We start from the raw sequence: 26,084 nt of genomic DNA, 5'->3' as shown, positions 1-26,084 counted from the left end.
GTGTATCTCCGTCGTCGCCAGCAGCACTACCGTAGCCGCTTAAGCAAGTTTGGTGTGATTTTGCGCAAACGGGGGGAGGGGGGGGGGGGGGAGGGTAGTCAATGGTAATCTTCGCCAATTCGCCGCCGCAAGTGCAAGGCAACGTACGCAGTAAAGTAAAAGTGACATGCAAAAATGCGGGGTCTGCAGTACAGTACAAAGCAGATTAAAAGTCGAAGTTTGCTCAGATGGAATTTATCTTGGCTGTTGTAATCTTGCCTACTCTGATTGGCCCTCGGGCTGCACATTTTGTAAATAAATAAATAAATAAAAAATAAATAAATAAAATTATAGAAATATCTTCCTCTTGTTTCACAGCATGCACCTCATCGCCTATTAAAAAGTTTAGTTAGCCTAGAGCAGAAGTGAAGAATACAATAATTTACCTCCGCGTAAATACTGTTGAGGACTTTTATTTCCAACAACATAGCAAACAAAAGGTTCATGTTACACTTTATGTAATACGATGGAGTAAAGAGCATGCCACAGGACCATTGATTCGTGGTTATTAGGCGTTCGGGAAACACAGTTCGCACTTTAGTTCGCGCAAATATCCCAAGGAAACTGCTCAAAGCACATCAAGAAACAAGCCTGCGTTCGATGAGGCGAGCGGGAGAAAAAAAAACAAAAATACTCGGGGCCTTCCAACCACTTTGTTTTAATTAAAGAAATGCTACAGCTCCTATCTATCACTTATATACTACCGTTCTCACTCAAGAACTGATGAAACTGAATTTGTTGAAAATTTTCTGCCTCACAGCACCATTTCCCGTCAATTTCTAGTTCGATCCGATTCTACATTCCTTATATGGTGTACATGAGAAATGTTCGAGTACCGTGCGCTGAATTATATTATTCTGGGTTATATTTATCCGAATTTTCATCACCATCATCAGCCGGACATCAGGGCGAAGGCCTCTCCCCTATTTCTCCATTTAACCAGGTCCTGTGCCAGCTTGCACTCACTTGACCCCTGTGAACTTCTTAACCTCATCCGTCCACGTAACTTTCTGCCACCCCATGCTAGGCTTTCCTTCTCTTGGTATCCAATATGTTATCCTAAGTGACCATCGGTTATCGTCTCTTCGTACTACATGCCCTGCCCATGGCAATTTCTTTCAAATTTCCACTAGATTGTCATTACTCGAGTTATTTCTCTGACCCACTCTGCACTCTTCCTATCTCTTAACATTACCTCTACCATTTTTCGTCCCATAGCCCTTTGTGTTGTCCTCAACTTAAGTAGAACTCTCCTCGTTAGTCTCCCCATTTCAGCCCCACAGGTGAGTACAGGTAAGATGCAGCCGTTGTACACTTTCCTCCGTTTACAACATATTCGGAGATATTACAGCATTTGCGTCTTGAAAGGCAGACATTCCCGAAGCCTGCTAAGGGTCTTAGTAAATCAGAAGAGTGTCACCTTCGGAGGTTATAAACTATGTCATTTATTAATCCAGCAACACTTCACGCCATTGAGCCTGAATCCTTTTCGGCGCAGTATAAATTTTGTGGCCAGAAGGCAAACTTATACCATATGGTATGGGCTTGTCAACAAAATACCAGTATTGATATAATAAATCAGCCAACGTGGGAAGGCTGGGATGCAGCCCTGTCCAGCACGGACCTCGAGGAACAACGAGCCCTCGTCTAAAGAGCACGGACAGCGGCTTTTACCAACGGTGTCCCGAACTAGGGACCTGACCAGCCTTCCCTTAATCTAAGCCAATGTAAATAAATGTTTTCATCATCATCATCATCTTGAGTGATACCGGTATAATACCGGTAAGCTGCTATCCATAATCTTCGAGAACTTGCCAAATGCGCGCCATCCCAATCTGTTTCGCCTTGTTATTTACCTTCCGTGGTCCAGAGCTGGGGTTACTCCGTGTTATAATTACACATATTAGCCTATCACTTCCAGTGCTCCGAAGGCTATTCTAAACTGCTGTTACTTCCCGAGGCTGTTGAACATTATTTTAGTATTCTGCATATTGATTTTCAAGCCTACCTCTCTGCTTTTCCTGTCCAGGTCATCAATCACTCTTTACGGTTCATCGCCTGAGTTACTTAGAAAGGCAGTGTCATCAGCGAATCGCAGATTATTGAGGTAGTCTCCACCGACCTTTATACCTGACTGCTCCCATTCCAAGTCACTGAGTACTTTTCTAAGCAACGTTTCCTCTAAATCACATTTAATCTAAGCTTTATTTCACATTATTTCACCAACTAATTCATTTTTGGGAAGTGCGAACCGCCACATAAAGAATCGGATGCGCACATGAAAAAGCTATAGTAGGGGGACTAAAATGAAATCGACTTCATACTGTGTTCTAACCCTGGCATTGTGTAGGATGCAGGGGTAATCAAAAAGGTGTGATGCAGTGACCGCAAAATGGCAATAAGGTTTGTTTAGAATTAGTCTATATTTGAAGAGAAAACAGAAGAAACTATAGTTAGGGATAAGTGCTTCAAAGAATTAGCGGTAAGAGAGAAAGTAGAGGAATTCAGGGTCTTGCTACAGGACAGACGATCAGCTTTAACCACTTCGGTGTTGAGAATAGTTAGACATAAGGGTTAATGGAGAATACTTCAGTAATCTTTGATTAGCTAATGTCATTGGCTTGTTAAGTAACTCATGGCACGAACTGAAAAGCATGACGAATCATCTACACGGGCAAGTCAGAACGGTAGGCTTAAATTAATATGCAGAAGAGTAAAATTATGCAAAACTGCCTCATAAAAAAACAGCAGTTCTTTCCGATTGGAAGTAAGGAGCCAGAGGTGGGATGGAACTATTTAGGACAGGTAGTTGTACACATTACGACCACCATAGAGAAAATTCTAAAAGAACCAGACTAGGATGGAGCACAGTTGGCAGGCACTCTCAAATCATGAATATAATAGCTTACTATATTATCCGTCAAGAGGAAACTATATGAGAGCTGTATTTTACCTGCACTCACCTATGGGGCTGAATTATAGAGGCTAACGAAAGGGGTTCCTAAACTGAGGACATCGCAAAAGGCTTTGAAACAACAAATGGCAGGAGCAACTTTAAGAGACGGAAGCGTGCAGTGAGGAAACAAATGCGCTTTAATGGTATTCGCAGAAATTAAGAGGAAATCTGTGTGAGAATATCGTGCAATGCGAAAACAAGATAACCAATGGGCCCTACAGTAACGAATTGGATTCCAGCGGAAGGCAAGCATGACAGGAGATGACAGAAAGTTACGTGAGCGAATGGAAATAAGTTTTCGGGTACTACAAGGATGCGACTGGCACATGGACCGCGGTTTAATTTGAGACATATGGAAAAGGGCGCTTTAAGTGAAAGGCATTTTCATATACTTTGCTCTTGCTAAGCGAACAACGTTTCGTTTCAATGGGGTAATGTCAATTCTGTCGAAAATTGGGCTAGTTGGCTGAAACTTTTAAACCTCGTTGTTTCACATAAATAGGCAATGAAAAAAATGACATAGCGCTAACTTTCAATGACATTTAAAAGGTAAGCTCTGCTACACCCTAGAGGCACTAACATTGATATGTACTGCCAATTGCATTTCGAACTTTAGCCGGTAAAGCTAAATTTAATACAGCGTCTTTCCTTTCTTCCAAGCCAAATTGTAAATCGGTGTACAAAAAAAAAAAAAAGGAAGGCGCAGTACTTGTCCCACTCCCCCGTGAAAACCTGAAACCACGCAGTAAGGGAGGGGAGGAAGGTGGACGAGAATGAAGAAAGGGAGAACGCGGTGACATAGTGAAGGGCTTCGAAATAATTCCGACCACCTGAGGATCTTTAGCGTAGTACTAGTATATTCTAGGCACTATAGTAGTACACTGATATCGCACAGCATACAGACGCCTCTGCGTTCTAGCTCAATTTAATAAACGTATCGCAGAGCGGTGTACACGTCCTACACGTATCGCAAGCGTTACAAGTGGTTAATATTACAGATACTTTACAGTGCGTTTGTGCTATGGAAGCTAATAATTTATATATCCACCAATTTATACAACATACTATTTTCCACGCGAAAGACAAACGTGATACAACTCGTCGGCCCCGCCGGGGTGGTGCAGTGGTAAGACGCCCGACTACTGTGCCGGAGTTCCCGGGATCGAATCCCGGCCTCGGCTGCTGCGTTTCGATGGAGGCGAAACGAAGAGGCGTCCGTGTGCTGTGCGATGTCAGTGCACGTTAAAGATCCCCAGGTGGTCGAAATTACTCCGTAGCCCTCCACTACGGCCCCCCTTTCTCTCTATCCACTTTCACTCCCACCTTCATCCCTTCCCTTACGGCGCGGTTCAGGTGTCCACAGAGCAGGTGTGACAGATACTGCGCCTTTCCCTTCCCATGAACCAACCAACCAACCGACCAACCAACCAACCAACCAACTCGTCGTCTTTGCATTAAAGAAATAAAACTTTGTGCTTCTTCTTGCACTCAATTGGCACGTGACCTCCAAAGTATGTTAAACGTTTATATTCTCCTAAGTTTTCCGGCGCTGAAAAGACAAGAGATACATCTATCCATCTCGCAATTCGCTTCAAATTATGGGAGACACTGTGCGTATAAGGATAACAGCAAGCTTTTTTCTCCTATTATTGAATGACTGTAATGTCACCAGCTTGCTCATGCGTGTTTGACCTGCTAAAGAATTATTCTGCGAGACATATGGCCATGCAAGCCAGCTAGGGACGGATAGCCTGTTACACTACTGCTGGAAAGTTGTATATGTCAAAGTAAACCAGACTTATGAATGGCAACTTCTAAAACTAATACTGGCAATCGCTCTTCTGGCCAGTTTGGAATGTTCTGAATCGAATGTCTCCGAATTACAAGCTGATTATCTTCGGGTCCAATGATTACACACATGACGGCAGTACAACATACAGCCCAAAGGGCAATTTCACAACGAAGGTTTTGGAATGTTGAAAGTAATGCTGTGTACATGTTCATATCGTTCTGTACCGATCGTTTCATGCGCTACAATTATTTTAAAAGGAGTACAATCTTTGTCACAAAGTGAAAGCCTGGCGCGTGGGCAGGGATTGGGGCGGGGGGGGGGGGAAGGGGGGAGTGGGTGATTCTCAGTTGCGTGCCTGAACTTTTTGGCATGCGTAGGAGTATTCGCCTTCTGATCGGGGACAGTACCGGCGTTGCTCTAACTTTCATGAGATTAGGAACGCCAGAAATGTACAAGGAGACGCACAGCGTTATCTATAATCAAACCCGCCATGGTCGCTGACCGTTTGACAGAGGGCGTAACACTCGTCGAAACTGCCGACTAGCCACCAGTGGACAGGTGGAAGTTCAAGCCATCGGCAGATGGAACTGATAAGCCACTCACACACAACTGAAATCATCGTCGTCAACAGCGTAACTAAAATGATAACAGAACAAGACTCTCTCCTTTAACTAATCCTCTGGTGTTCCAGCTGTACACTGAACTCCGCAGACTTTCAAACCTCGCGCCTTCCTACTTGAACTTCTGCCCTCCCCTCCTCTCCCCTCGAAATTGGAATCCAATTTGTTATCATTATCGACCATCGGTTATATACCATGTCTTCTGACTCATGTCCTGCTCGCGCCCATTCCTTCTTGATTTTTACCAGAATGTCAGTAACTCGAGTAATTTCTCTGACCCACTCTGCAGCTTACTACCTCTTAACTTTACACGTATACAATTTCCCGTTCCAGAGCTCGCTGCGTTGTCATTAGTTTAAGTTGAATTCTACCGATTCGTTATCTTCAATGTTTCTCTACCAGAAGTGAGTGCCAATAAGATACAGGTGTTATGTACAGCCGCCCAAACGTTTATCTGACGTGCGCGACGGCCACATTTTCTGTGCTTCTGTGCTTTAGCGCGGATAAAACTTCCAAGGGGGTCAATATTACGCAAGGGCTTGGTGCGCCCTGCTTATAATCTTATACTTATAAGATTTTGGCGGCTGTACTTTGCTCTTTATACTCGCAAAGTGTCATCCATTATCTGCGAGTACCTGCCAAATATGATCAACTTCCTTTTTATTCCTCAGTTATTTCACCCTCATTGTCTGTATCTGAGGTTCCAACTTGCCCAAAATAGCTGTATTCTCTACTCATCTTCAAGGATCTTTGCCTGGCTACCAGAAACTACTGTTCGCCGAAAAAGCTGAATCGTGATTCTGTTTTCTGAATAATCATTTGAAAATTATTGCTCTGCTTTATGGTCTCGCTAATAAATTCAGATTTTCGGCAGAATTTCAGGACGCCGTTTAGGACAGACCGTTCCCTTGCCTCATGCAAGGTGCCCTTCATGTTTCCTCGAAGTCGCTACTTTGCCAAGAAGGCGCACAAAGCGGAGAGGAGCCGCTTATACGCACGCGTATAGTGTTTGTTATATGCAGCCAATAGCTAAAATATGCTGGTGCAAATTGGGCAACCAAAGCAAGCACACACCTAAAGCTGCGTATTTGTTTTCAGGTGCGATCATTGCTCACTTGGCATGTATGTTATGCGTAATCGCCTAAATGGCCGACCCCATCAAACTATTTGCAGTGCAGGGACAATGCTGATGCAGCAGGGAAAGTATTATTTTTGTTTCTGCCCTATTTCACCACCTCATTCCACAATCGATCTCCGCGTCAATCTAGATCGAACTCTTAGTTATTGCGCAATACGGCTCATCTGAAAATAAGAACTGCGCTCGCCATTGCAGCACTGATTAAAGGTAGCCCATATTTCCTTTTTACCTTGATCATATCTTTGTTTAGTGCATTCGGACGTGCTCAAGTCACTTATACCACTGCCATTTTTCCCTGGCCATTTACAAGACCACAACATCGAGATAATCACGTGCGGCTATTTCTTTGCTCATTTCTTGTTTCGTGATCGCAACATCCTCTCAGTCCACCACTTCTTTCAGTACCACCTTGTAGTTATTACCCTCAACCGGCTAAATCACTCCAAGATTTACAGCTTGTCAATGCAATCTTGTGGACTAACTACGACGCTACATTCACAGCTACATACATTTTTTCACCCTATATCTCTTGGTACGTAGTTCGTTTTTAATGCCATTTTCACTAAAGCCACCATTACGGACGAGAGAGGAAGAAAAAGCGGGCAATAGCGCGGGCAAGAGCGCTCTCGCTGGGCCCGCTAACATATTCATTAAACGTCATCTCACGACCATCGAGCATCCATCTCTCTTTTCTCTATTCTCCTGTTTTCATCGGCTTGCCGCCACGTAACAATATTCAAAGGTTTTTAAGATTAACCTGAAGTTCTCTGCAATACTAAAATTTGCGACGTTTCCTCGGAAAGAGTTTATAGGCTTAATATTTCACATGTTGCGCCCCATCACATTAACAATCAATGTGTCCGAAAATTTTCCCTCGCTAGGATTTTGGTTGTTTGTTAATAATTTTGAAAAATTGGTCCCATTTGTCTACTATGGCAGTCCGACCACTTTTTTTTTTTTTTTAGCGCAGGACAAGCAGCAAAAGCCAAATTTCGGCACGCATTAGATGCTTAGATCATTTATATCAACATGCTGATAATTTTTTTTTTACAATTTTCTTAGTTGTGTCACAGTTATTTAAAAGCGCGCCCCTTTGTTTTATTGCGACAGTTTTAAATATTCACAGTGAGCGCAGGAAAAACAAAAAAAAGTAAAACACTATTGTATGCATCGGAAGCTCAGACCATTCCCATCTAAATGTGTGCACCAGCCTTATAACCGGTAGTTGTCGTCCAAGTAAAAGGTGTCGCAGAATTTTGAACCCGTTGTTAAAGTGACATCATAACATACGTTTTAGTATAATTTTATTGTCATTGGCAATGCAGTTTGATAGCGTCTCTACATTGTATTGCTCGTTCACTCACGGGCAAAATTTTGAGCCCCGTTTAAAAGCTGCATTGGCGTCACTACAGGTGGCGATAAGATAGCGTCGAGGCTACGCTGGGTGTTGACAAGGCGCATGCGCGTCCTATTATATGCTGAATGACTGCCTGAGCGCTTATTTCGTGTCAGGCGAGGTTTTATTTTTGTAATTTACTTTTTTTTTATTTATATATACTGCAATCCCATGCGGGATTGCCGTATTCAACGCTGTAATGGTCGCTTTTGCATGGCCTCTCACTCTTGCTGGCGCCAATGCGGCACTCTTGCCCGATGCGCGGTCAATCTGCTGCACCGACGACACACATTAGGGCACACATCGTTTTTTAACGCATCTCCAAGAAAAGGAATGTTGAAGCCTCGCTTTTGGCCGCCGGCGATGCCAAGCAGCCAAATGCGACGACAAGCCCCGAAGTTCGGAAAAAGCGTCACCTCACACGAAGCAAGCGCTCAGGAAGCGATTCGGGCAAATATATACAAGACGCGCATGCGCTATAGTCACCACCTGCAGCGTAACGTCCAGTCGCGACGCTATCATATATATCCTCCTAATGACGCCAAAGCAGTTTTAAAACTACACTCCGACATCTCGTAAAAATTTGTCCATTACTGTATACGTTGCTGGTTATATATTTACCCGATGCGCTGATTCTGCTGCTAACATTAAGTTGTATTCATATGCCTAGGCAACATGTACAGTAATTTGAATATAGGACTCGCGCCTGAGTGTTTTGCAGGGTGTATTCATTTTGTAAGCAATAAATCTGATTATCTAGTTAAGAAAAGCTCGCTCAGCCCGCTTTGGCACTGTTAGCTCAGCATCGCCGCTGTCTGACACGTCCTAGTGCGCAAGCATGGTTGTACACTGAAGCATGCGCTCAGGCCCATAGGAGAAAGGAAGGAAGCATGGAGGTAACGTTGGGCTTCAGACCCATGTAAGGGAGGCTTCACCAAGGGCACCTCAGTAAGGCGCATTTAAAAATTAACGGAAGTCAAGCCTTCGTAACGCACCTTGAATACTTTAAGGAGCATGTTTATATATGACCTTAGGGCTTTTATCCACACATTTTAGCCACAAGCATTTTAGAAACACGCAGTGAATAGTGCTAGGTAGATCGATCGTGCCTTCTTGCATGACAACCTTCTTGATCGGGATTTTATTACTCATATAGCAATGTTTTGAAACCGCTGTATATATATATATAAACAACGCGCCCACCATCGGCGCGTTGTTTTTCCTTCCGCTTTGCATTTAATGCTCTTTATTCCCATAATCAACACAAGACAACATTCCTGTAAAATGTCAACAGTATGAATAATAATAATAATAATAATAATAATAATAATAATAATAATAATAATAATAATAATAATAATAATAATAATAATAATAATAATAATAATAATAATAATAATAATAATAATAATAATAACAATAACAATAATAATAATAATAATAATAATAATAATAATAATAATAATAATAATAATAATAATAATAATAATAATAATAATAATAATAATAATAATAATAAAAGTTTGCCTTGCACTGCTAGACTGTTCGCTCCTCTAAATGTATATATATATATATATATATATATATATATATATATATATATATATATATATATTTTTCAGCACTTTTGCAGTTCGTGTTCTGCATACTGGTTTTGCAATGCCTGCGTGACTGGGGACGTTCCGACTGTGTCAAAAGTTTTCTTGTAACTTATTTAGGGGATAGTATACTAGATGATTTTTACCCGTTTACAAGCTTGCAGTTGAAGGACTATGAGGAATCGCCTACGCAGCCGAGCTTTACAGGAAGGCGGACAGAATGCACATGATAGAGCTTGATTAGACGAATAATTGATTAAAATTGCCTATTTAAACGTTTTATCTTTTATTTTAGGGCAAATATTAAATCGCGACATTGAAGGGCCGGTGTCAACATCAAATGCAAGCCACGTTTTTAAGTATGGTAATCTGCCAGCTACCAAATTCAAGCCCAATCAAATTAGAGTGTCCACATTTTACGTCGGGAACGCCGCTACGTTTGCTGTTAATCGATACACCCTGTCATCCGGCCGCCAGAATGCGAACTCTGCTCAACATCCAGCCATCCACCATATCATGCTGAATACACCGGATCTCGACCGATCAACATCCATTTGAATACTTGGCTGTCACAACCGGTTCTCGCATTCCGATTACGACTGCAATGGCCTTTGCAACCATCTGGCACTCGTCAGTGATCCTGCACGCTTAAGGCTGCCATTGAGGAAGCTGTCTTTTCATAGCCATGTATAACATTAGCCTGTCACCATTTATCGCAGTACACAAGCCCACCCCATCATGTAAAGTCCCATATTGGTGCCCTTGATGTATTCTTGTAAGCAAAGGTAAGGCAACTATAAGCTCCTGACAGCATTCGTAAATAGCTGTTGTCAGCAGAACGCAGTATTAAAGGTACTTTTGTGAAACTTAATACAGAGCCTAAAATTAAAACTGGACTGACCCCAACTATTAGGCGGAGCGAAGCTGGCATGGTCACTGCCCTTCGCAGCCTGCAGTTTAGTGTGAACCAGAGTTTCTGCAGACAGTGCAGAGAGACCTGTCGCAAGCGCTTGAAAGTTTTACACGTCGCATAATACTGTTAATATGACAGCATGCGCATCTATCTAGTACAAACAGTCAACGACAAAAGGCTTTAGAACACGTTTAATGCTCAGCTGGAAAAAGAAAAAGAGAAGAATCCTCCAGATGCTTTCGGACACGACTGTCGAACAAGGCGGCACGCCAGAAAGGCAGACATCTGCCTGGAGTGAGCGAGGAAAACTTTCCAACGCACGCCGCCTTTTATGGCGCGGAAGAACGCGGCCCACGGCTAGGTGCGCGCGTCGTCCGCCAATAGTTGTCTATAATAAGTTGGAATTAGAAGGGATAAATAAATAATTTTGCCTCGAGTCAGCCTCACGCTTTCCACAGATGAAGGAGTGCTTGAAATACGGCATCCAAGTAAAACTGAAGACGGGATAACGCTCAACAAATGTTTTCAGAACATTTCTTTTTGGCGTAGCACGCAGTTGATGCAAATAGGCACGTTATGTAAAACTGCATCTTGGTCCTGTGATGCGGCGCTTTTCGAAGCTTCGACGCAAAATAGCGCACACAATACCGGTTTACATAGACGAAACTTTGCTCCTTAAACATTCCGCGACGATATCTTTCGTGCGATGTTCAAATAAGATTAATTCGCAGCATATTTGAACCTACAAGACCTTTTTTCCGCGTTTATAGTGTTACGTTAGGCGATGCATGCGCTGATATGCGCATAAGAAGTAAAAAGAAGAATCTGAGTAGTTTGGGCGAAGACGGCGACCGTTCGAGCAGTGTCGGCTGGTGCCCGCAGGAAAGGCCTGTTCTGTGAAAGCCTTGTCTCCCGTCTCCGCTCTATGAACCCTCAAGCTGAAGTGCCCCCGTAACATCTTGGTGGAGGTGCGGGGTATTTCTTGCGATAATTCTTTTGTCGTTCTCTTGTCATGTTGCTGGCTCTTTCCCGCATTGTGTTCGAGTTTCTTAAAGCGCGACGATGAAAGCCCATAGCGTGAAACAGGGCCGTAGAATAAAGTATGTTGATGTCCGCAAAACCTGTGCACCACACAGGTGCGCTGGTTTCATAGTGCGTGTACTCAGGCATATAACTAGTTCGTGTGTCACAAAAACAGAAAGGAAGCTTCAAGCAGACTTCCAAAAGGGAAACCTATTTTCAGCCACTCATCAGAGCTGACCTCGACTAAATATTGCAGAACATTCTAAACGTTTAGATAAGACATTTGAAATAGAAATAGTTCACCTTATGCAGTTTACGATGGTTGTATTCGATACAAGTTTAAATTTTGTTCTCCCTAGCTTGTGCTGTCATCCTCATCCCTTTTCTCTCTTCTCTGGAACCGAAACTCTCGGTCGGAAATAAACAGTCTACCTTAAGCTGCCGTCTGCGCCTGTTCATTCCCTCCGTCCGGATACCGGACACCGCAGAATGGTGACGGGGAAGGTATTAACTGGTAATTAGGGCGCTTTTCACGAGCTTCAAACTTCGCTCACCTTCACTTCAAGAGAACTGCAAGTATGACAGAGAAGCCTCCTCAACGGCTCCACCAGATAAAAAAAAAAGAAAAAACTGGGCATAAAACGGGAGTAGTACCGTGCAAGAACAAGGAAACCACAGGATTGCAAGACCACTTAAGGCAGGCGCTTTGAAAAGCGTCTAATTTGAAAAGCAATGAAGACAAACCTTCTCCACTAACGACGTGTTGCTGAAAGTGCAATTAAGAGACAGCGAAAAATACGCGCTTGTCTTTGAGCTTAAATCCTGCAGCGCCCATATATACCTTTTAGTACCCGTTCCAAATTTTCATTGTTCTCTTCGTGAGTTTTTGCTCGAGACGATTACGCAGTCAGTGAAGCAGAGCGCACCATTGCAGTCCTTCAACAACAGCTGCATCAAAATTTGGAGTAAAGGTCTGGCCAAAATGTATATTATTTTGAGTTGAAACAACCCATCTTGCAAAATAAATGTTGCTAGGATATTGGTCCATTTAAAATAGTCGGAAAGAGCGGGCTGACTCATGTCGGCTAAGTGTTGGCTACTACAGGAATGCATGCAAATTAGTTTGCGCGCCAGAAAACACGGCTGCTTATGCACAACCCGGGACACTGCCTTCATCATCATCATCATCATCATCAGCCTGACTATACCCACTGCAGGGCGAAGGCCTCTCCCATATTTCTCCACTTAATCCGGTTCTGTGCTAGCTGCATCCACTTGACCCCTGCGAACTTCTTAATCTCATCCGCCCACCTAACTTTCTGCCGCCCCCTGCTACGCTTTCCTTGCCTTGAAATCCAGTTTGTTACCCTCAGCGACCATCGGTTATCCTCTCTTCGCACTACATGTCCTGCCCATGTCCATTTCTTCTTCTAAATTTCTGCTAGAATGTCGGTAACTTGAGTTATTTCTCTGACCCACTCTGCACGCTTCCTATCTCTTAATGTTACCCCTACCATTTTTCGTTCCATAGCCCTCTGGGTCGTCCTCAACTTAAGTAGAACTCTCTTGGTTAGCCTCCACGTTTCAGCCCCATAGGTGAGTGCAGGCAAGATGCAACTGTTGTATACTTTCCTCTTGAGCGATACCGGTAAGCTGCTAGTCATAATCTGCGAGTGCTTGCCAAATGCGCTCCATCCCAATCTTATTTTTCTTGTTATTTCCTTTCTTCTGCTTTCAAGCAATGAGCTAAATGTTTCCGGATATCGAGCCGAACCAGCACCAGCGCATACAAAGACATCCAGACCGCATTCTCCTTTTTCAACGGTTGAAGCAAGCAAACTCTTTTTCAAAGAAACAAAACAAGACAAGCGCTGCGTCGAAGTTTCGCCCACCTGAAAGGCCTCTGTACTTGCCTTATACTGCGTCGGTTCACGCGCATATATATACTACGTTTTTAGCATGCGTTTTAATTGTTTTTCTTCAGAGCAGGATTTAATGTTGTATCGTGCAGAAGTTTTGTGTTTTTTTTTCTACGACCTGTACATGCTGTCACCATCAGCACACTTTTCTCCCTTCTCTCGAACTCACACTCTGTGTTGGAAATAAACAGGCCACCCTGACTTGCCGTCTGCGCCTGTACGTTCTCTGCGTCCAGGTAGCGGACACTACATGTAGCGGTTTATTCTACGTATACACAATGTTCGATATATTACTCTCCCTAGCTCAGCATTTAAGCACCGACTTCGCTTCAATTGCGACTGGTTTGAAAGGTGGTTAATTTAACGCTTTCTTCCTTACTTTTAAACCATGACCCCTGCAAGATGCGAAGGAATGCGGCGACTGCCATCTGTGAATAGGACGTATAAAAGAGGGAAATGTAGACGAAGGAACGGAAGGAGGAGGAATGGGCCGAAGGAAAAAAAATAAGATAGTTTGGGAATTGAATTTGAATAGGAATAGCAAATCTAATTAGGTGATTTGTGGCGAAGTTTCCCAAACTGGTTCAGTGATGTACAGTGTCTTGCCACACTCAAAAAAGGAGGCTATATAGTCACCGGTGCTGTGGCTTTTGGTCAAAAATTGTGCTCCTCCAAACACACCACACTATAGTGCGAGACCGGTACCGTAAGGATATGCGTAAGGTCTATAGCAGGGAATTGCTAGATGCAGCATTCGTGAGCCATCGATCGGGAATCGAACCATCAAGCAACACATTATATTGGTGCCCAGGGCAAAGGTCTGTCCTTTATCGCAGTCCTATGACATTCAAACAGCGGTAAGGAAGCTGGGAGCAGTACAATGCTTGGTATGCGGTGGTGATAAGGACGCGCTAGGATCTAAATGTCCATCGCTTGGTTTCTCAATGAATGGACACATGCACTTGAAAAAGCATGGCTCTACGCTGTAGAGTTCTCGCTCTGCGGGAGCCGCGTTCGGTAACATTGAAATAAATGTTATGAGAAAGCGTGTGTACTGTCTTATGCAGTGGCGACGACGCCGGGCTTCCGCATTGCTGTCGGAATCGATCGCCTGTGAATTTATTCGCCCTGCGCAGACACATTCGGTATTTCTCTTTACTCTTCTCTTTCACCTCAAGCAGAGGCATGATTGCTTGAAGCAGGGCAGCCATGATCCGAACAAAATTCGCCATTTTGCTATGCACAGGTGTTGCATGGGTCTCGTGGTGAGCCTACTGAAATCTGATGCATTGAGACTTTTGTGACAGAGCTGAAACCTAGTTGTCAAGCATACTGTTAGATTTACTCGTCGGTTTTACATATGACGGTGTTAACCGATAAGTGCACTTCCTTTCTTTCTGGTTTCGGCTCTTGATTCTGCTTGCGCTCTTCTTCTGGCAGTATGTGTGTGTGTGTGTGTGTGTGTGTGTGTGTGTGTGTGTGTGTGTGTGTGTGTGTGTGTGTGTGTGTGTGTGTGTGTGTGTGTGTGTGTGTGTGTGTGTGTGTGTGTGTGTGTGTGTGTGTGTGTGTGTGTGTGTGTGTGTGTGTGTAATAGCGCGAAGGCATGCAAGCAGATGACATAATAGAATGGCGTTTTAAGGTTTCCTAAATTCAAGACGCACCAACTCACCCAAAAAGAAATTCTAATGTGCGTTTTGCCCATGATGGACTCCATTTTTCTTTTTCACAAAAACTCATATCCTTACTTTCTAAGCGTCTTATGAATTATGCATGAACGCTCTTTTGTGCATACAAGGAAGAAAGAAAAGCTTATGCTATCGGAAAAACGAGAATAAAATATCGGGGAGGCTGTTATTGTGCATACCTCCTGCCTATAGCGGGAAGAGGATTTCGATCACAAAGCTTTCCGCATTTGCTTAGTGTAGTTATAAGCATGTTTCTGGTCCGTTGTAAGCGCCAGCTCTAAGGGTGCTGCGAGTTCTTTTTCCTTTTCTGACTGTCGCAATGAGAAACGCGTTTCGGCTTTGGCAGGCGCCTGCGTTGTGTCGCCCCCCATCGCTCGTTCAATGGTGATTTATGGAGGCGTCCGTTTCCGACTGACAGCGAGGTTGCGGCGATGACGGTCGCTAGAAGAAGAACGAGCAAGAGACAGGCGACCTGCTTGTTCCCGTGCTTAGTCGGGGCAATGCGATCGCTGCGCCTTTCTGATACCCCTTTGTTTTGATCCGCCGACATAATAGCGAGCCGGATTTTATGCGTGCACTACACTAACTCGGCACAATGCTCTTAGACCACGCTGCGTTTGGACTACGTTGACTTGTCCCTATATATAGCGCATGCTCATGTCGTGTTCGAAACATCCAGAAGCAGACGACGCGGTCGCAGGGTGCCTGCACTAACTTTGTCTCCTATATGAATGCGGACAATTGACCAAGATCTTTGGCAGTCGCTTTGTTCTGCCATAAATGAACGCTGGCTGAGACCACTCAACACATCAGCTCACCTTGCACTCTAAAAAAGAAAGGAGTTCGTATCGACTCCTTTTTGGGTAGTCAAAATTTGCCACATATGTGATGCCTTTTTGGGGTTTACCGATGACTCCCTTCGAGCAAAAAACATAATGACCCTCCACTGGCCGAAACAGCGTAAGTGCGACTCCATAGAAAATTGCCGCATTGCCTCCTTTCGGGTGGTCACCATGCCACTTTTCAGGGATTCAGCAAGACCCTCAATGTTAGAGTGAGAAGACTCTCACTAGGGAGTCGCATTGCCTTCGTCGACTCCTTTGACAGTGGCTGCATTGCCTCCTTCAGGGTAGTCACCTGGCTGCTTCTCAGAGGATCAGCAGGACGCTCATTTTTAGAGTGAGAAGACTACCACTAGAGAGTCACATTGCAATCGTCGACTCCTCTGACAGTTGTTGTCTTGCCTCCTTCAGGGTGGTCACCTGGCTGCTTCTCAGAGGATCAGCAGGACGCTCATTTTTAGAGTGAGAAGACTCTCGCTAGAGAGTCACATTGCAATCGTCGACTCCTCTGACAGTTGTTGTCTTGCCTCCTTCAGGGTGGTCAGCTGGCTGCTTCCCAGAGGTTCAGCGTGATGCTTATTGTTAGAGTGAGAAGACTTACATTATGGAGGCACATTGCATTCACTGAGCGTCGGATAGCTCATGTGAAACTGTTAAAGGCAATCCTTATTCGGAGCCTTTTGCTAAACCCCTAGGAAGTGTTTGGGTGATCATTAAAAGAATGGTTCTAAAATCCACTCTACTAGGATCACCCATTTATCTGTGCGGCAGTTCCGCGAGGGTCTGCATAATGCAGTGCATGCTTAGATGAACATATTTCTGCAAAAGACGAGGCTGTAAAAAACTGACAGCTTTATTAAATGATTATACATACTGAGTGTGTCTAACACACGGCATATAAGACGAAAAAAACATACACACACATGAAAGCATAATGCCTTCACAAAGGTGGGGAGTGGTGGGGGATTTTTCATGCCACTTAGAGAGTGTAATAACCAGTGGCCCTGAAAATGTGCACTGCACTTATGAGGGCACTTTAATTAAAGCTGTAAAACACTAAATTAGTCTTATGCTTTTTGCCAGCTTGGGCTCTAAGTTTTGTTAGCAGTGAAGGGCTCTTGCCCCAACTTTGATTTTTTTTTATTCCAAGCAAGTGCTCAATCACACAAAACATGTGCTTCAATGCTGGCGCATACTCAATGCTATATGCCTAGTACATACAGAAAACCACACAAAATCCCTCTGTCAGGTCAAGGACATTAATGCAAAATATCTTCAGATGCCACGTACATTGCTTCCGCTGTAAGCGATCTACTCCCATTGTATACCCTGTTGGGTATGGTCACCGCTTGCCAGGTACCTGCCAAATGAAAATGTATTACACTGTCAGTGAAATAAATTGCTTTGGGTCAGGTAAACTCAGAAGGTTAAACATTGTTTTCCATGCACATTGACATCAACCTGTTAGGCTGGCGCCTTTTTAGCCATTCATTCTTGCAAAAACATTAAGTGAAAAGAATAAACAGAATATGTAGTACAAGCACACCAATTAGGCCCGTTACACATCCAAAATTGCTACAATATAAGAACTGCTCTGGATGTTAGCAGCCTGCAAAGGCCTTCACCAAGTGTTGAAAAAGCTAGCCAACATTTCCACTCGAGATGAGTAATCTGATCAGGAGCATTTAATGACAGTGGAAGATGAATTTCAGTAGTCACCATGCTCATGTTATACTTTCTGCTGCAGCTACAATGTGACCTTTTTGTGTTTGTCACATCATGGAAATAAACTTGACACTTTAAGCTTCCAACCCTTAACTCTGTCACATTAGTTTCCAAAACAGCTGCAAATGATTTGCGGTACATTTTGGCCATGGTGCCTATGGCAGCTAGATATATTTCTCAAGCATGAGCATTTACTGTACAACTATGTAAGAATATTCACACTGAAAAAGAAGAAACGAAAGAAAATGGGGAAAAATGAAGTTGTCAAAATACATAGACAATATTTCACCAAATAGAGTTTCCTATTTCTTTTTGGCTATTGTGGCATTAGTGTAAGGACAAATATAGGTACATTTTATTTTCATAAAAGTAACACACAAATAAATTTTATGATTTTTTTTTACATAACTCTACTTACAAACAATATTTCCCCAAAGAAGTTACAGAGGTTGTGTGAACTTATAGCACTATGCGCAGCACAAAGTTATGTAAAAACATTCTCTGACTTTTTAAGTTGTCTACCGGCAACCAATACAGTGCACTATGTACACTCTTACCAGTGTACATAGTGTACACTCTTTACTCTAGAAAAGAAAGATACAAAACGCTTAGTAAAAAATTTTTTAAACATGCAAAATGGCAGAGAAGAGCTTTTTAGTCTTCTTGCAAACATGTACAGTCATTGAAAAAATTCTGTAGAATGCATGTTCCAATAAAAAAATTATTTTTCTGTGCAGTCAGGTGAAGCAGGCCAGTAAAATGAACTGAATCATAAAGGGACACGCTTGTTCCAGTTAGATAAAAAATATCAGCAGACTGACTAGCGAGGCAATGCAGAAAGAATTTCTTTTTTGTGAATCCGCATCCTGCAGTTTTGTCCATGACTGTACATAGCAGTCAAGAATCAAATTTAGAACTTTATGTGCCGAGCAAATTAAAAGAACAGACATCAACAGTGCATGCATTTTCTACCCTAAAGCAATGTATAAAGCATAAAGATAATGGAGCAATGCATAAATCACAAAGCCAGGGCATTTGCTAAATTTTTTAACAATAATATTTCAGAGTTTTGGGCTAGTGTTAGTTGTCTGTCAAACTTTTCTGTCCGAATGCTACACTTACTAGCAGTGTTTACTGATTTACATAAAAGCTACATCATGAACAAACTATTGTTCAGATCTCTCACTGAAGCCATCATTCCCCTAAATTGCAACCCTGTTGTAAAGAAGTGCATTTACACTCCTTGCAACTGTTAGCATCCTCTGGAGCAGAACAGCAGTTGCTTAACAGCTGGATATTGCTTAGTATCACTTTGTCATTTCATGTTGATGCAAAATGCAATAAAAGACACTTGTAAGCTAGACATTCCGGTTTTTGCACACACCACGGGTACCTTAATTTCTTTGATGACAAAACATTGCTTACATTTTTCATTGAAATATGAGGCTGTTACTTACAGTTCTTGGCAATCACCTCTGCGTTTTTTATTTCAGACGTCACGTCGCAGTTTCCAGACAGTGCTGACTGTTTGCATCTTGCCGCATGAAAAATGCCATCACTGTCTTCTCTCAGTGCTTCCAACAATTTCACATCCACAGAAATGCCCGTGCGTCGATAGAATTCTTCGCAGATCTAGCAGAAATGCAAAAAAAAATATATTGTTCACATCTATGGCACACAATAGGGGTTTATATAAGATCTGGCCAAACTTGTTACATGAAAATTGTTAACTTTTATTATTCATAACTTAATTTGCATCGTGATTTCATGCAATTGTACATATCCTGCTTCTTGTTAGACCTAAACGTACGCTCAGCAGCTGTATATTGACATATTCTGTCAACAGATCCAAAAAATACATGCCCAGTGTATTTGATGAATGACATTCAGGTGTAAATTATAACAATATATTTTCTCCACAATGCAAAATACATTCAGACCAAAAACCTAAATCTGGATGCAAAGCTTGTACTCAGAATTTGAATCTGCAAGATTTTCCTTACCACAGCCCCCTCATTAGCTAAATTAACAGGCATACATTTATTTCCAACCAAAACACTGTGCAGCCTGACTACATTGCACTGTACAACAACAGACATCTCAGCAGAGCTGACTTCCATTTTTTGTGTTTCCAATACGAACGTGGCAATTCAAGTTCACATTGATGCCATTAACACATTGCAATTTTTTGCACTGTCCCCTCATCTTAAGCCAGTTATACTTATTGGTACGAGCAGAGGCATTTTATTTTCATTTACTTTTGGGCTGCCTCACCATAATATATGTCCCCTCATCCTACGCAGTGTTCTCAACAATGCTCACAAAGTCCTTAAAAGGAGAGGTATATGCACAGGATGGTAGTATTTATCAACCACAAATATATACAGAAGCCTGTGCTCTAAAATATAAAATGAACAAAGGAGCCATAAAATTGCCCATTTTGCTTGAACAAAATATTCGTGCACTGCTGGTTTAGAAACGCCACCTCTTTGTCAACCTTCATCGCTGGATACACTTCTAAGAAGTCATTCAGGTTCATCTCAATTTCGAGAGCTCGGCGCCTTGCCGGTGCAGTCCTATCCATGGCGTCCTTCACCAATTCTATAGTAGGCATTGTCTTTTGAAGTTCTTTTTTCATGAAGTTTACGGTTTCATTCACAAAAATGGAATCGATTTTCAATGTGGATTCCACCACAGTCTGAAATTAAAAGCATCATGATGCAACGCTTTGCCTAATGTTCTGTCGAAAAGCAGAAAGGTACTCCGTAAAAATGCGCATACTGAGACCAGCACTAGTTCTTCAGCATGCAAATAAGTTTCTTGCATTTCGGAGTAAGTCGTCAATGGTGCAACAAGAGCTGTAGGATGCCAGAGTGTGGAAGCCTATGCTTCATGCACTAAAAATCATGCTTGGAATACATAGCTGTGTAAGCCAGATTGAAAATCAGATGAAAAATTTTCAGTATACAGGTAATAGCATGCTTGCTCATATCTGAAGAAATAATGCTCTAGAGTAAAACTATGCACACAAAAAGTAAGACTTTTCCATCAAAAATTTTGGAAACAATAGCAAATCCCTTCTTGCATGCACTGCGTATAAAAAACTAAACTGCTGTGCCGTGCATAAACTGCATATGTGCTTAAACAGCATGTAAATAACAGCAAAAATAACCTTATCAATGCTGCATATTACAATTACAATGCAATATTTCAAAAGATTATTTTACCAGTTGACATCAATAAAACTATGTAGGTGAATTTGCCTGCTCTATTTGTTATTAGAATCATTTTTACAATGCACAAAATACATTCAGTCTAGTGTAAGCACTTACAAGATGAAGCTGAAAAAAGTTTGAAGTATTTGAATTGCACCAACTAAATTAGGCTGTAATTTTTAAATACCTCAGTTAGGGAGTTGCATGCCTTAAGTGGCCTATGTTTAATTAACCATCTGCTTACAAGTGCACGTCTGAGGCCTGGTTTTGGCTGTCATTAGTCCTCGCTACATGCCATACTGTTTCAAACTGGTAATGAGTTTTGATTTTCAGCTCTAGTTAGGTTATTTGCTCTTCACTAGTGACACTAATTCCAATATTTCATTTAACTAACCAAATCCGCTGAATCACAAGAAAGCCAAAGCGCACAGCAGGCATGAGCAACATATCACCGGCTCGATTCTGATATGTTACATTCCCAATGCAGCAGGTCCTCTTTAAGTGGTCTGTCAAATAATTTCTTCCCAGTTCTTTCTCTTCAAAAGCATATTTTCAGCTCGTGTGCATGAAAAGGAGGAAATTAACTTCAGCAAGATGTGTTATGCAGGGAAACCCAACCATCTGTTTTGGTAACAGAGTGGATTCTAGGCCAAGGTAAATATAACTGAGGCAGCAGTCAGTACAGGGGAAGGTAAATACAACTATGGCAGCAGAGATTCACCACTTACATTAGATGCGTGAACATGTCAAAGGCAATCCAGCCAACTATTTTCTTCTCGAGTTTGTCAGGCACGTCACCCTGCTCTACGCTTCGAACTTCTGAAGCTACATGTAAAGGCATTTGTGCCAAGGTGTATTGGTCTGCACTTCTTGCACCGTCCTGCCTATTCTCTGTCTGAGGCAGAACTTGGAGTACTCTGTTGACAGGCCTGAAATGTGATAGTAAAGATACGGTCATTGCACTAACTGATAAGTCAAAAACAAGGCTCAAGCAAACAGCTCCACATTTCTAGGCTCCCTCAAAACTTAGGAATTCATTTGGAAAGCAAGTCACCAGACAAGCAATGACACCAGATCATGAAACATTATCCAAAAGGGAAAGACATATTATTTGTTTCAGGTTACCCAACATTGTGAAGTATGCACTTCTCTAAACATTCGCTTCTTAATTCAGTACATAAATCTTAGTTACTCTCAGAATAGATGAATAACTTGATAAAAATGTCAATATCTCCCGCGACAGCTTCCCTTCAAAAAAGAGTGCATTTATACCTTTCTACAGGCGGGCCATGAGGAGCTTCACCAAGAAGGCGGTTAATCCATGCCCCGTCCTCCAATACTGTCTCAGGGTCAAGGTCACAGGGTCAAGGTCAACAAAACACTTGAATCGGTCGTTGTATACCTGAAAATGAGCACTGATTATGGCGAGCTCATAGGATGACACCAAAAGCATTACCTAAATACTGATGCCATGCTGATGGGGGTTGCCCTTTCCTGTTGATCTTAAAACAATATATGGCCCTCATGTCAACCATAAAACAGCAGTTCATAGTATATATTTTAGGTCGCACTAATTTTTGAATAGACATTGCTTCCTTGCTGCCACAAGAGAAAAGCAAGTGTTTTAAGGACAACTGAACTGAAAATTTTACCAGTTTAGTTCCAACCTACACCAATTCCACAACAAAAAAGGAGCATCAGCATACAGTGGACACACACACATGCACGCACGCGCATACACAGAGAAGGAGAGAAGAAAAAGGATGCACAAGATAAGCTATGATAACAGCCGTTAGCCATGTGTTACAATTATTGTTCTGAAAGTGGCAAACTGGCTTTCAACAAATGGCTTGTAAAGCAAGCAGTATGCACGTACAATAAAATTGAACTATGTGCATAATTTTGAGTGCATGCATGCATTTCGAAAATACAATCTGCAGTTGCATTTTTACAATTCCATCGCAAGGATAGAAAACAACAATTAGCCTGCGGCTGTCACTCAGTGGAAGAGCAACACGTACGGACGCGAGGGAAACAGCGCCTCGGTGGACGGCGAGCCGGAAAGAAAAATGACGCTCAGATTAGCGTTTAAAATTTGCGTAGCTCAGCTTCACCGGCTGGCTCACACACGGCTGATGGTGGTCATATCCACGAGCATGGAAACGAAGCGAAACTATGCGGCTGTAGTGTTTTAGGCCTAGAGGCGGCGGTTCCGCTGTCATCCTCAAGCTTTCCGCAGAGTTTCGCAGGCGCGTGAGTGCGCAGTGCAGTTCTGGCTTCAGGAGCATGAAGAAAGAACGCCGAGCGACGCCTCGACGATCGAGAACGTGCTCTCCTATAAACCTGTACAAGCTAACCGATGCGAGTCCAACGGCACCCGAATTAACGAGCGCCCCACGCCTTCCTATGTTTGCTATAAGAACGTACGCTGACGAAAAATCATCAGTTTCTTAACAGGCGGAAGGGGAATTAACAAACTAATTTTTAGTCTATATTAGTCTATCCCGCAGTAAACAAAGAAGGTATCGCAAACATGCATCGCAAGCGTCCAGGTGCACGTGTGCAGGAAAATATTTCGTGCGCTATAGGCACGTACACATCAAGCTCGTACACCCGTCAACGACTGCAATACGATAATGCCAGTGATTGGCCTCAAATCATCTCTCCTCGACGATTAAGCTTACAAGGGCATGATAAAAAGAACATGCATGGCCGCGCAGCCGATTAGCGAGTTTTAATTACTGACGACCGTACGTGGTGCTCATGTGCAAGCAGTAATCGGTATGCAAAACACGGTACCACGTTCATTTTTTTTTCTTTTTTTCTCTCGTCAAACGTATCATGGTTTTATGTGTCTCCCGTGCTCACGATTTGACAAAGATCCGGAACACACATCACGCACAGCATGCAAAGCGAGCACTCACCTGAATCGGCAGGCGGTCATCCACCAAGTAGGCGAACTCGCTGTCAAGAAGGCTTGCGCCAAGTCAGCGAGCGTCTGGGTGCCTGATAATGTGATAATTTTTCTCGACTCCCCGCACGACACCAAACAAGCTACCTGCATGGAAATTTGCTCGGCACCATGCCGCCCTTCGCAGTTCAGCGAATCTGACACTTCTTCCAGCTTACTACGCGCCCGCACTTCCACAGCGAGACCTACCGCACGCCACCGCCGAAAATGGCGACCGGTGCAAACAACCCACGGCTGACGCAATGTTTTCGCGCCTTTTTGCTAGGGAGAAAGGGGCAGCTAGGCAAGGAGGTGTTTGCTGCGCATTCATCCTCCTTTGATTCAAGCGTGCTCTTTCTCTCCTCAACGTGATCACATCCTCCACCCCTCTCTTCTTCACCGCGTTGGACTTTCAGCCCGATCAGTGCCTTGGCATGGTTTCGACTTTCCATAGAAGCGCGCCGCACGGTTGGCGGGCGAGGATATCGCATGAACAGGATGCGCTGATCTTCGCCGCGCCGCGAATACATTGAGTTACGCTATCGGAATTTCGGAAAGGCAACAGGTCTGTCGATGCACGGTTCGCGCGGTTCACAGACCTTGAGCGCTAAGACTTTGCAGCTTGGCTTAGATGCTAACGTAAAAACGCGCAGAAAACAGCACTCTCGTCGGCGCCAGTGTCATCCGCGAAATTGCGCTAAGCGGCGCGGTGCTCGATTTTCCCCAGGTGTTTGTCGGTGGTTGTTCCTTCCCGTTCGTTGCTTGGAAGTTCGCAATTGTCTGCCTTGCGCATTCGCCGCCGATGTGTCGTTGATAACTTTCAGTGACTATGACTTCCGCTTGCTGTTTTCGATGCCCTGTGTGCCAGTTTTCGGCCAGTAAATTCATAACTGTCGTGTGGCATCTGGAACATGACCACTCTTCGGATCCAAGTTTCATGATCGCGTGTGGCATCGATGGTTGTCAAAAACACTACAAAGTTATGGCGAGCTTCCGAAGCAGCCTTTATCGCAAACCATTTCGTCCGGTGACCACCAAACTGCAGCGAAACTTGAACTCGAAGAAACGAGCTGTAGTGCTGATGCTGCTGGCTCGGACACCTCAGTGGTGGCCAGCGATGAACGCTCTGCCAGTTTATCAGCTCTGCAAAATGAGCCGTCCTCGCCGCTAGGTTCAAGACACAAGGAGATGCCGGAGTCATTGTCTTTCCATGCCTTTGCGACCTTCTTGAAGGAAAACCTGCCTAAACTCTTTTTTGATATTGGTGGAAGTAGGAAAATCCCTTACTCTGTGAAAGTTTGTTTAGAAAAATCGAGATCATAATTCAGTCGGCCTTGAAGCAATTTCCTAATCTTGTAAAAGGTGAACTCGTTAAGTGTTTTTCTACCGTGCCAGAATGCATGAGTGGAGTACTGGATTGCACTTCATTTAGCGACCTCTTTAATGATATTCGGTCAGATTTTGGGCTCAAGCATTCCTGAAGACAACGAGGATTGGGAGATTTACCTCCTCTTCAGAGGAATCGTTGATATTGTGTTGGCTGACGAAATTCCAGTAGAAGCACTTCTTACCTAGAGAACAAAATTGAAGAATGTTTGTGCTCTTTTCTCGATTGCCATTCATCTACTCGTCTTTTCTTCAATAGGCGTTTTCTTTGCTCTGTCGAGGGGAGCTTTTTGTTTAAATCGTGTTTTAAAGCTATCAATGCCTAAATTGTATCTCCATGGCCTTTTCATGTTTCCGCACCGTGATGCTTTGGTATGTCTTGCGTGGTTGCGTATGCTGCTTCCACTGCTTCATTTTTAGTACGGCCCCATCTGTGATCCTTTACGTGCACTGTAAATGAGAACCCACCGGTTACGCCGACGGCAACGCAGCTCAAGCCAAGAACGGGCGCATAGGAGCTGCATTCTAAAAGTAAGCAAAACCTAACAATGGCCTAACAAGTGGCAAGACAGCGTAAAATAAAGTGCTGTCACAAATTCTTTTTTTTTTTTTTCAGCAGCCGTTTTAATCCCTACCCGCCGTCTTTGGCCGTGACTCCGTTAAGGCCACGTGGAGAGTCAGACGCCCGCAGTGGAGGGGGTTGCAAGAATTGATTCCTTTTGCGACTCCTTTCGTACAGAAAAGAGTCGCAAAGTTGCAGAAAGGAGTCAAATTGCTGTGACTCCCCACACTCGACTCTCTTTTTTTTAAGAGTGTGCAGACCATTCTTTTACTGTCCGGATGAGCCGTTCTTTAGGGTTGCCGGAGCCAGAACTCTGCGTCCCGTG

General features: G+C 43.3%; 1 protein-coding gene and 1 long non-coding RNA gene across 3 annotated transcripts in view; both read right to left on the bottom strand.

Annotated features, from left to right (window-relative positions):
• Awh (LIM/homeobox protein arrowhead) overlaps positions 1-26,084 on the bottom strand; it is a 186,808-nt gene that overhangs the window by 72,486 nt on the left and 88,238 nt on the right. The gene's annotated exons all lie outside the window — the stretch shown is intronic.
• On the bottom strand, positions 19,110-24,298 carry LOC146186996 (uncharacterized). The gene is made up of 5 exons (XR_014707889.1): positions 23,786-24,298; positions 22,134-22,263; positions 21,590-21,790; positions 20,132-20,344; positions 19,110-19,278 (listed from the first exon to the last, which is right to left on the bottom strand). It is a non-coding gene; the product is annotated as an uncharacterized LOC146186996 (long non-coding RNA).

Source organism: Amblyomma maculatum, chromosome 6 (genome assembly GCF_055883805.1).
Source record: "Amblyomma maculatum isolate TAMU_Amacu chromosome 6, ASM5588380v1, whole genome shotgun sequence".
Lineage (NCBI taxonomy): Eukaryota > Metazoa > Arthropoda > Arachnida > Ixodida > Ixodidae > Amblyomma > Amblyomma maculatum.
Note: the sequence above shows the minus strand (reverse complement) of the source record. Positions and strands in the feature narration are given on the sequence as shown.